The sequence below is a fragment of the Coregonus clupeaformis genome, chromosome 3 (assembly GCF_020615455.1).
Source record: "Coregonus clupeaformis isolate EN_2021a chromosome 3, ASM2061545v1, whole genome shotgun sequence".
NCBI classification, from domain to species: domain Eukaryota; kingdom Metazoa; phylum Chordata; class Actinopteri; order Salmoniformes; family Salmonidae; genus Coregonus; species Coregonus clupeaformis.
Window position 1 is genome coordinate 25,414,433 of NC_059194.1, and position 10,227 is coordinate 25,424,659.

Here is a 10,227-nt window from a genome sequence, read left to right on the forward strand (position 1 = left end):
TGGGGACGACATCATCGATGCACTTATTGATGAAGCCAGTGACTGATGTGGTGTACTCCTCAATGCTATCTGAAGAATCCCGGAACATGTTCCAGTCTGTGCTAGCAAAACAGTCCTGTAGCTTAGCATCTGCGTCATCTGACCACTTTTTTATTAACCGAGTCACTGGTGCTTCCTGCTTTAGTTTTTGCTTATAAGCAGGAATCAGGAGGATAGAGTTATGGTCAGATTTGCCAAATGGAGGGCGAGGGAGAGCTTTGTATGCGTCTCTGTGTGTGGAGTAAAGGTGGTCTATAATTTTTTTTTCTCTGGTTGCACATTTAACATGCTGGTAGAAATGAGGTAGAACGGATTTAAGTTTCCCTGCATTAAAGTCCCCGGCCACTAGGAGCGCTGCCTCTGGATGAGCGTTTTCCTGTTGACTTATGGCCTTATACAGCTCATTCAGTGCAATCTTAATGCCAGCATTGGTTTGTGGTGGTAAATAGACAGCTATGAAAAATATAGATGAAAACTCTCTTGGTAAATAGTGTGGTCTACAGCTTATCATAAGATGCTCTACCTCAGGCGAGCAAAACCTCGAGACTTCCTTAGTATTTGATTTTGTGCACCAGCTGTTGTTTACAAATATACACAGACCGCCACCCCTTGTCTTACCGGAGTCAGCCGTTCTATCCTGCCGATGTAGCGTATAGCCCGCTAGCTGTATGTTATCCATGTCAGTCGTTCAGCCACGACTCGGTGAAACATAAGATATTACAGTTTTTAATGTCCCGTTGGTAGGATAACCGTAATCTTAGGTCATCCAATTTATTTTCCAATGATTGAAGATTGGCTAATAGGATTGATGGGAGCGGCAGTTTACTCGCTCGCCCGTCGGATCCTTACAAGGCACCCCGACCTACGTCCACGATATCTCCGTCTCTTCCTCATGCGAATGACGGGGATTTAGGCCTTGTCGGGTGTCTGTAGGATATCCTTCGCGGCCGCCTCATTGAAGAAAAATTATTCGTCCAATACGATTTGAGTAATCGCTGTCCTGATATCCAGAAGCTATTTTTGGTTATAAGAGACGATGGCAGAAACATTATGTACAAAATAAATTACAAATAACGCAGAAAAACACCCATAATAGTACTATTGGTTAGAGGGCTGTAATTGGTTAGAGTACTTTAAATGAAATTAGGGGCAGAAAGACAAATTCAATTCCATCTTTCATCGAATCAGTTGACTTATTCATCACAAAACCATTTGATGTTGCCAATTATTTTAATTGGTAAAGTGGGCAAACTTAGGCAGGAAATGCAAGCAATGAACAGTGAGCCATCGTATTCATGCATAAAAAAAACAAATAATGAAAGAAAAGCATTGCAAGTTTGAAATTTGTAAAGTTAGTATGGGAGAGTTAGAAAAAGTATTGTTATCGATTAATAATGACAAACCTCCTGGCATTGACAATTTAGATGGAAAGCTGCTGAGGATGGTAGCTGACTCTATTACCACTCCTATTTGTCCTCAGGCCTGCAGGGTAGCCAAAGTAGTTCCGACTACCTAAAAGTGGTAAAGCGGCCTTTACTGGTTCTAACAGCAGACCTATAAGCTTGCTGTCAGCTCTTAGCAAACTGTTGGAAAAATGGTGTTTGACGAAATACAATGCTATTTATTTGTAAACACATTAATAACAGACTTTCAGCATGCTTATAGAGAAGGGCACTCAACGTGTACTGCACTGACACAAATGACAGATGATTGGTGGAAAGAAATTGATAATAAGAAGATTGTGGGAGCTGTACTGTTATATTTCAGTGCAGCCTTTGATGTTATTGACCATAACCTGTTGCTTTTCAACCTCTGCCATATCGTGGATTCAGAGCTATCTATCTAATAGAACTCAAAGGGTTTTCTTTAATGGAAGCTTCTCTAATGTCAAACAAGTGTGGTGTACAGCAGGGCAGCTCTCTAGGACCTGCCACTGGCATTAAACAAAGCATGTGTGTCCATGTATGCTGATGATTCAACCATATACACATCAGCAACCACAGCTAATGAAGTCACTGAACCCCTTAACAAAGAGTTGCAGTCTGTTTTGGAAAGGTTGGCCAGTAATGGTCCTGAACATCTCTAAAACTAAGAGCATTGTATTTGGTACAAATCATTCCCTAAGTTCTAGACCTCAGCTGAATCTGGTAATGAATGGTGTGGCTGTTGAACAAGTTGAGGAGACTAAATTACTTGGCGTTACCTTAGATTGCAAACTGTCATGGTCAAAACATATAGATTCAATGATTGTAAAGATGGGGAGAGGTCTGTCCATAATAAAGAGATGCTCTGCTTTTTTGACACCACACTCCAAAAAGCAAGTTCTGCAGGCTCTAATTTTGTCTTAACTTTGGAGCAGTGGAAACGCGTTCTCTGGAGTGATGAATCATGCTTCACCATCCGACAGGCGAATCTGGATTTGGCAGATGCCAGGAGAATGCTACCTGCCCCAATGCATAGTGCCAACTGTAAAGTTTGGTGGATGAGGAATAATGGTCTGGGGCTGCGAGCCAGGCCTAATCGCCCAATATCAGTGCCCGACCTCACTAATGCTCTTGTGGCTGAATGGAAGTCCCCGCAGCAATGTTCCAACATCTAGTGAAAAGCCTTCCCAGAAGAGTGGAGGCTGTTATAGCAGCAAAGGGGGGGACCAACTCCATACTAATGCCCATGATTTTGGAATGAGATGTTTGACAAGCAGGTGTCCACATACTTTTGGCCACGTAGTGTACATTAACACACACCAAACATATGGCATCAGTATGTTAGCCTTAGCTGAGGGCTTAGTGGTCAGATCATAGTTAACAACATGATGGTGTTGCCGGGTATGGAGGAGGGGAGAGTGGTGTATGTGGGAGGAGTGTGTGGGTTACAGGGGAGGAACAGAGTGGTACAAGTCCCATGGCATTTCCTGTTGGCACTGAGACAAGGAAATGACCTGAGTGAAATGGGATCAGACTGTACTGTACCCGCACAGTGGGCACGGGGGAGGATGGCACTATGTTGTGTGTGTGTACGCACAAGGGCATGTGTATGTGCGAGGGTGTTTGTTTATGTATGCGTAATAAGAGTGTGAGTGTGTGTGTGTGTGCCAGGGTATGAGTGTGTATGCAGACGGGAGCAGTGTTTGAGGTGGCAGTAGGGAGCGGAACAGTGGGCCTCTCTTTGGCACTTCCACCCAGATATGATCTTATTTTCCTGGGCAAGCCTTCCACCGTGGGCTGGGCCGGGTGTGGGGGTGGCAGTCAATGGGACGGTAATGGGTTGTTCCACGAAATGGGTCCCTTTTGAGTCCCTTTGATATTTTAAGTAGAAATTGTGCTTTGACAAAGTCATTTCTGAAGATGTGATTAGAGGCACTATGGATACACACACAAGGTAAAAAAGAAGAAAAAAAATGTCCCTCATTTTAAGGTTAACCCTGTTACGTGAACTGAACTCTCATTTTAATATGATAAAACTATTCCTTTTAAACATTTTTTCTAAAGAAACATTGAACATCTAATAGTCAAATCATAGTGTAAAAGCAGGTGAGCTGGATCGAATTTTTTTGGCCATTTTCTGGTGTTTTGTGGTGGAAAACTGAGCGTTTCACACAACGAGCTTCCATTCCTCCTGTAACAAGGGGATTTATGGCTGATTTAAGATTAAATAATCGTCAACCCTGTTACGATCAACCCTGTTACTGTTTTTGGCACTATAGTCTTTTTTATTTTTTCTCTTGAGATGGCTTAGCGTGTTTTTTATTAAGTTGAACATGTGCTCTTTATTAAAATTAGGTGAAATAAAATGTCCATTTTTGATCTTATTTAATTTTGTGGAATGACCCTAATATAATCACTAGCCCAGAGATGACATCCAAGGGAAGATCTAGGAGAAGCCTGTCATGTTGTAAATTCTTGAGTGCCCTATAACTCACATAACCTGCTCTGTACCCAGGGTAAATGCATAAACTCCAACTATGCATAATTGCTAAGATACCATCTTCTGTGCACAAACCCTCAGAAGCAAAATAGAACAAAGCCTTTCAACTTAATTGGATAACACAACTTATTTCACTCTCATTCTCTCTTTAACCACTGTGGTTGTGAATATTTGTATCAATAGGGGAGGAAGGGAACTCAGTCTAGGTAAATTAGTGTCATTGCCCTCAGCCCCTGCCCTATCATTGAAATGAGTCCATTAATAAAATCAGGAGAGTGCTGTGGAATCCGTGAGTGTCATCAATAATAGTTGTTACATATGACAACACAAACAAACAACTCCGAATGAGTAGGGGGGTGGGACAGGAAATGTTGATTCTATTTTGGGGTCTCTATGCCCCTGTATATATATAGAGAGAGTGCTACTATATAGAGATACCCAAAATGACAACAATACACAAATAGCTAACAACGATCACGAATAGTTATCTAAAAATAACAACCAGGTAAATAAATGTTACCGGATGAATTGAATGGGCATTCACTTATTTAGTAGACGTGCATTCATCTGTACCCAAACCTCATGAAGTTAGGCAGCCATGAATGGATCTGTGAGGTCAAATAGAGAAACAGGCTCTATGATAGACCAGTTGGTGAGAGGTAATTGCGCTATTCGTTTGTAGATAATTGAATTGACCTCTAGATACCACATATCCTAGGGTTTACAAATAACATTAACAACAAGTCATCTCCCTAATTTGTTACCGATTAGCTCATCACCTTTATCCAATTAGTGATTTAATTGCTGGATATGTTAATTACACGAGGTCAGTGTAACATCCTGAACACTGTTGAATATCTCAATGAAGTTAATGGACCAATGCATTAAAAGGCCATGTGCACAGCTGTCCAGTGTAGGGGATTGGAACCAGCTAGATGGAGAAAAAGACCATAGAATTACATATAGAATCTCTATTTTAAAAAAGTACCCCCTAAGATTCTACAATACACCAGTGAATTTGAGATCCATACAGTTATGTAACTAGGGACCTGTGAGTGGATGTTTAGTTTTATTCCCACACATTTCTGCATCTCTCTTGTTTTCTCACTGGTTTGAGAAAAGGTTTTCATAACTTTTCTCCCTTTCCCTCACATGGTCAGATATTAAATGTTGCAAATACTTCCAACCTTCATAGTGGTCTCTTTGAATAATAACCCATTCCATATTTACCCCACCTTCCATTTCTTTACTAGGTGCGTAAACGTGGTTACTAAGATACGACAACGTGTTGCTATGGACACGTGGGCGTATGGAGCAAAAGGGCTCGAGCTCAAAGAATGTTCCGCTATACAGGAAGACATAACAGAAAAGAAAAAATTGTTATGAAAGCTATGTAATTGAAAGGAAGCTGAAGTGCATTTTGACGGAGTGCAAACGTACAGTTGATACCTCAACAAATCGCTGGCTTGGATGTCCATATATTCCCCCTGGAAATTTCACCATGGATTTGGAGACCATGTTAAAAATGTCACTAAAAAGATGATGCAACTTTTTTGTAATTTGCACGTTGCCTACACAAATCAGTAGTCTATCAATAGGGATGAGAGGCGCACCTCTCCAGAATGAACGAATGCCAGTCTCCCACGCACCAACTGGACACCCCTTAGTTCTGCCAAACGATTCTGATACCCTTTGACAGTGTTGTAAATGCCCATATTGGCTGTTGTACAAACACAACACAACACCAACATCCTTGCCATGATCAATGGCCAAATTAGTATCCAACTCTAAAGTGATTATTTCTCAGGTTTGATCACTTCCACCATAATATCAGTTATAAAACATAATGGCAATGATAAGCAGGTTGGAGAGAGAAGGGTGCTGATGGATAGAACGAGTTAAAGGGTAAGTCATCATTATAAGATGCCTATATGCAATGTTAAGCTCATAGGAGAGCATGTGGGTACTGTGATTTTTGTCAACAGGGAGGAGAGCAGGGGGATGACAGGTAATTGACTCAGTCCATTCATGCATCTGATCAGGGCAACATCAATGAACCAGGGAGAAAGAGAAAGAGAGAGGGGGGGAATAAACGGCAACCTGCTAAAAATACAGAATGTTCTGTGTGAATGAGTAAGTGTGTGATTGAACTGGACAAATAGCAATGTGGTTATCACTGCATTCACTGCACTATTGTTATCCAAAATTATGACAAATTGAAAAAGAATCTGGTCAATGAACCAAAAGGAGTACACATGCTTAGAGAGAGGCTCAGTGGAAGAAATCGAACCCAAATAAATAAAGGATAGATGGGATCTTCATTCTAAAGCCAAAATTAAGGGCACTTTAGTACCTCTCTTCCTTCCTCACTCGCTCTTTTCCCCTGTCTGTACTGGTTCCTCTCTGACTACATACAATCACTCCCCCATTAACAATTCTGCAACATATCGCCAATATTGATTATTTGTCTTTGCCTAACTTCAAACATTTTTTTTACAGGAAATGGAAGAAAAAACATTAAGGAAATGTTAATTGTCTTCCCCTTTTTGTCCCCCCTCCTCCCAACTCTCTTGCACTATTTAGTGAAAATCTGATTTCTTGTCAATAAGAAAGTACACAATCATCTCTGGTCCACTGCATGTCTATCCATTCCTAACCTATTGTCCAAAATAAGTGCAAGATAGAGAGAGAAAGACTGACAGAGGGTGAATGGAAAAAGAACTGCTGCTAGGAGGTCTCTGATGATGTCACAAATCTACATCACAACACCATAGCAACCCAGCATCAGCACCAACTTACTAAAAATGGAGAAAGAGAGACAGAGAGGATGAGAATGTCTGTGGCATAGAAATATATAGAAATATATTTCTATGGTCTGTGGTGGTATGTAACAGTGTGATGCTTTTACATAATATGTACATATACATTTCATATTACATATTATAACACAATGTGGATTGCACATGATCAATTAAATCACAATACAGGGGAACATTTTTGCTCATTTATGTCAGTGCTCATCCCAATGCTAACAATCATATTGATGGTCTTTATAGAATTTAATAATGTTGACTAATCATGCTTACACCCATTTTTACCATGAAATGTATCAAGAAAGTCTTATTTGTAAGACGCTTTATGATGGTGGAAGAATGAAGAATGGAAAATACCTCTCTATCTTTTCATTCAAACTATATAATCAGAACTATTGTCCTTGTGATTCCCTGTGGGTTCGGATAGTCCAAATAACATCAGGGGAGGGGGTAGAGAGGGTGAGCTTGACACCCCCAGCACTAGTCGACTGCTCCCCCTCTTCTGAGACCAAAGTTCTAAAAATAAACTGAGTACTAGAAAAAAGAAAAAAGTACAAGGTTACAGGCTCTGATAGCGTCATCATCAACAGAGGCAGAGAGGGGGGCTGAGGGAGGATGGGGGATTGGAAGCAGAGAGTGGGTGTGTGTGGGCGTTTGTTCGCTTCACTTCTGCTGGTTAGTACTGTCTATGAATCTGGATGCATTCACACCAGACAAACATGCAGAAGATGTGTGAAACAACTATACCTGCATGCTATACATGTGAAAGCATGCACAAACAAAGCCTACTTGAAGCTATAGCATTGTACGATAAAAGTGTATGGTGTCACACTGGCTAATAACCACACACACGCTCTGGCTACCACGCATGTCTCAGATTGTCCAGCCATCTCGCTGTCTTCTGTCCTATTAGACTCAGGTTGTCCTACGTCAATATTCCAACTCATCATACCTGATCTTAATATCTGTAGCCCTAAACCTCTATGTACGTCCCTCAGTCTCTTTCATCAACACTCCTTCCTTCCCTCTCTCCAAAGTCTTCTCTCGCTCGCGCTTCGACGCATGAGTGGGAGGTGTTGCTAGGCGACAGATTAGCTCCTTTCTTTCAAGAAGCGGAGCGCAGAACTTGATTCTCTGGGTGTAAAAATAAACACCAGTGAAAAGAAAGAGTCTTAAGGAAAAGGACGAGTATCCTTCACCTATGCTATGAGAGGTGCATATTGTCTTCCCCCCCCCAAAAAATTTATGTGGTCCTTTGTAGCTCAGTTGGTAGAGGATGGCTATTGTAATGCCAGAGTAGTGGGTTCGATTCCCGGGATCACCCATAGGTAAAATGTATGCACGCATGACTGTAAGTGGCCTTGGATTAAAGCGTCTGGTAAGTGTTTTTCCTCAAAATACTCTCCTTTCCCAGAGAAGGTGAGACATAATGCACTATAATTTCAATTTGGTATAAAGATAACTCTCTAGCTCTATAGATATCTCTATCTCTATTTCAGTAACAATAATCGATGGCAGTAAGAGTAATTGCTTTTCTAACAACTACTGTTATCTAACAATTCATACCAAAACATAACATTTCTCCCAGGTTTCATGGTTAGATTAAAAAAAATACTTGGTTAAACAATAATTCTGAGAAGACAGGTGAGCTACAAACTATTTCCTTAGGTCAGATGACCAGAGAGATTGCAGTACATACTGTTTGCTTTCCATCAGATAATCAACACATTCTCCATATTATATTTACACTGTGCAAACTGCTGAGAGACACCTGTTGACATGGGTGAAGCCGAACCATTTGGCCCTTTAAACATGTCAGTGTAGGACTGCAGTTCATGTAACCAACACCTAGGCTACAACTTGTTCTTTATCTAGAAGTTATGCATTTGTTATGCAGGTGTGCATTATTTATGTGTTAGTGTGTCAATGTGGAGGCATCACTGTCTGTCATTGAGAAAATGAGATGGCCTAATGGAAGTCCTCTCAAAGAGACAGGCCAGTCATCCCTGTGACCCTCTTCCCCTCTCACAACTGCCTGGCCACAGCCATGTTCCCGTCAAAGATGGTGAAGATGTCCCACTCAGGCTGTTTACCATTGATAAAAATGTCATAGTTCCGGTCTGCTTAAGGGGTGGCTCTCCCATGGGCACCAATGCATTAGCAGCTGGTCTGGTCTGCGTAGTTCATTGACTGTATGAACCAGAAGAATGGAAGCGAGTGAAGTGTCTCGCTTCCTCTTCTGTCTCTGGTTCACGTCTCCCACCCACCAGTGATACCTACAAAGGCCCATCTCATAATGGCTGCCATTATAATGACAAGCACAATAATGGAAATGATGGCCATTTGTCTGGGCCACTGCTGAGCCAACACAGTGTGTGGGACACTTTAAGTGCTTCTTGGACTGCCGGGCGGAAAAAACAACTTTGAGTGTAGGCCTATGTGTACTTTAACTCTGAGAGCACATGCATAGAGATTACTACTATTATGGGTGAATTGTGGGATAGAAATAGCTATTAAATGTGTTTTGAATAGTTGTGATCCAAAAATGACTTCCTAAGATCTTATATTGGAGGAAAAATCCATAGTAGCCAAAAGACCAGAGCATAGATTCTTCAAACATTTCTCAAACATTTCTGGACGCGGGACACCTACGCCTACCACCGTAACAACTTACATGGGAGAAAAATCACTTTTCACTCTACCCAGCGCTGAACATAGTGGTTGTAGTTATCTTCATTCAGAGAACTGTCTGTGATTTTATCCACAATACAACAACACAGGTCAATAGTCTAATAGGGGAAGGCAAGGTATGAATAGAGAGGACCAATGATGTAATGCAGATTCATTGGATCGTACATATGCCTTGCAGAACGCAACATTTGATGAACTTCATCGCTTTATGTGAACATTGCTGTTTATGAATACATAAAGAGGATCATGCTCGTGTTTCTTTTAATGTTTAGGCATAATAAATGCTATTAGAGAGCAGTGAATCTCCACGGAGTGCTTAAACAGCTCTGTCGCTGTCCATGGTGCTGAAATATATAGCGGTCGCTCTAAAGCGTTTGTGGGGAGAGGGAAGGTTGCTTTGTTGTGTGATGGCATATTTCCAAATGGACCACATTAATGAGAAACTCGCCCTTAGGGAGTTGGCAGTCCGTGAAATCGTGAAAGTTTGTGGACATGCAACATGTTAGACGCGTGACACGTAAATATATGTCTATTTTGAGCCTCAAACAAAAACATCTGTCTAAAAACAGGAAGAAACTGAGTAAAAATGGGGACAATTGGAGATGTAAGCTGGGGTGCGCCACTGAGTGCATGTGTCATTCACGGGTGAGAGCTATTTATAGAAACGACGAGATTCATCTCCGCACTCAAGCACTGTTTGCAACAAGTGTGCGTGTGTGTGTGTGTGTGTATGTGCGTGTGTACACTTCGAGTATCCAAT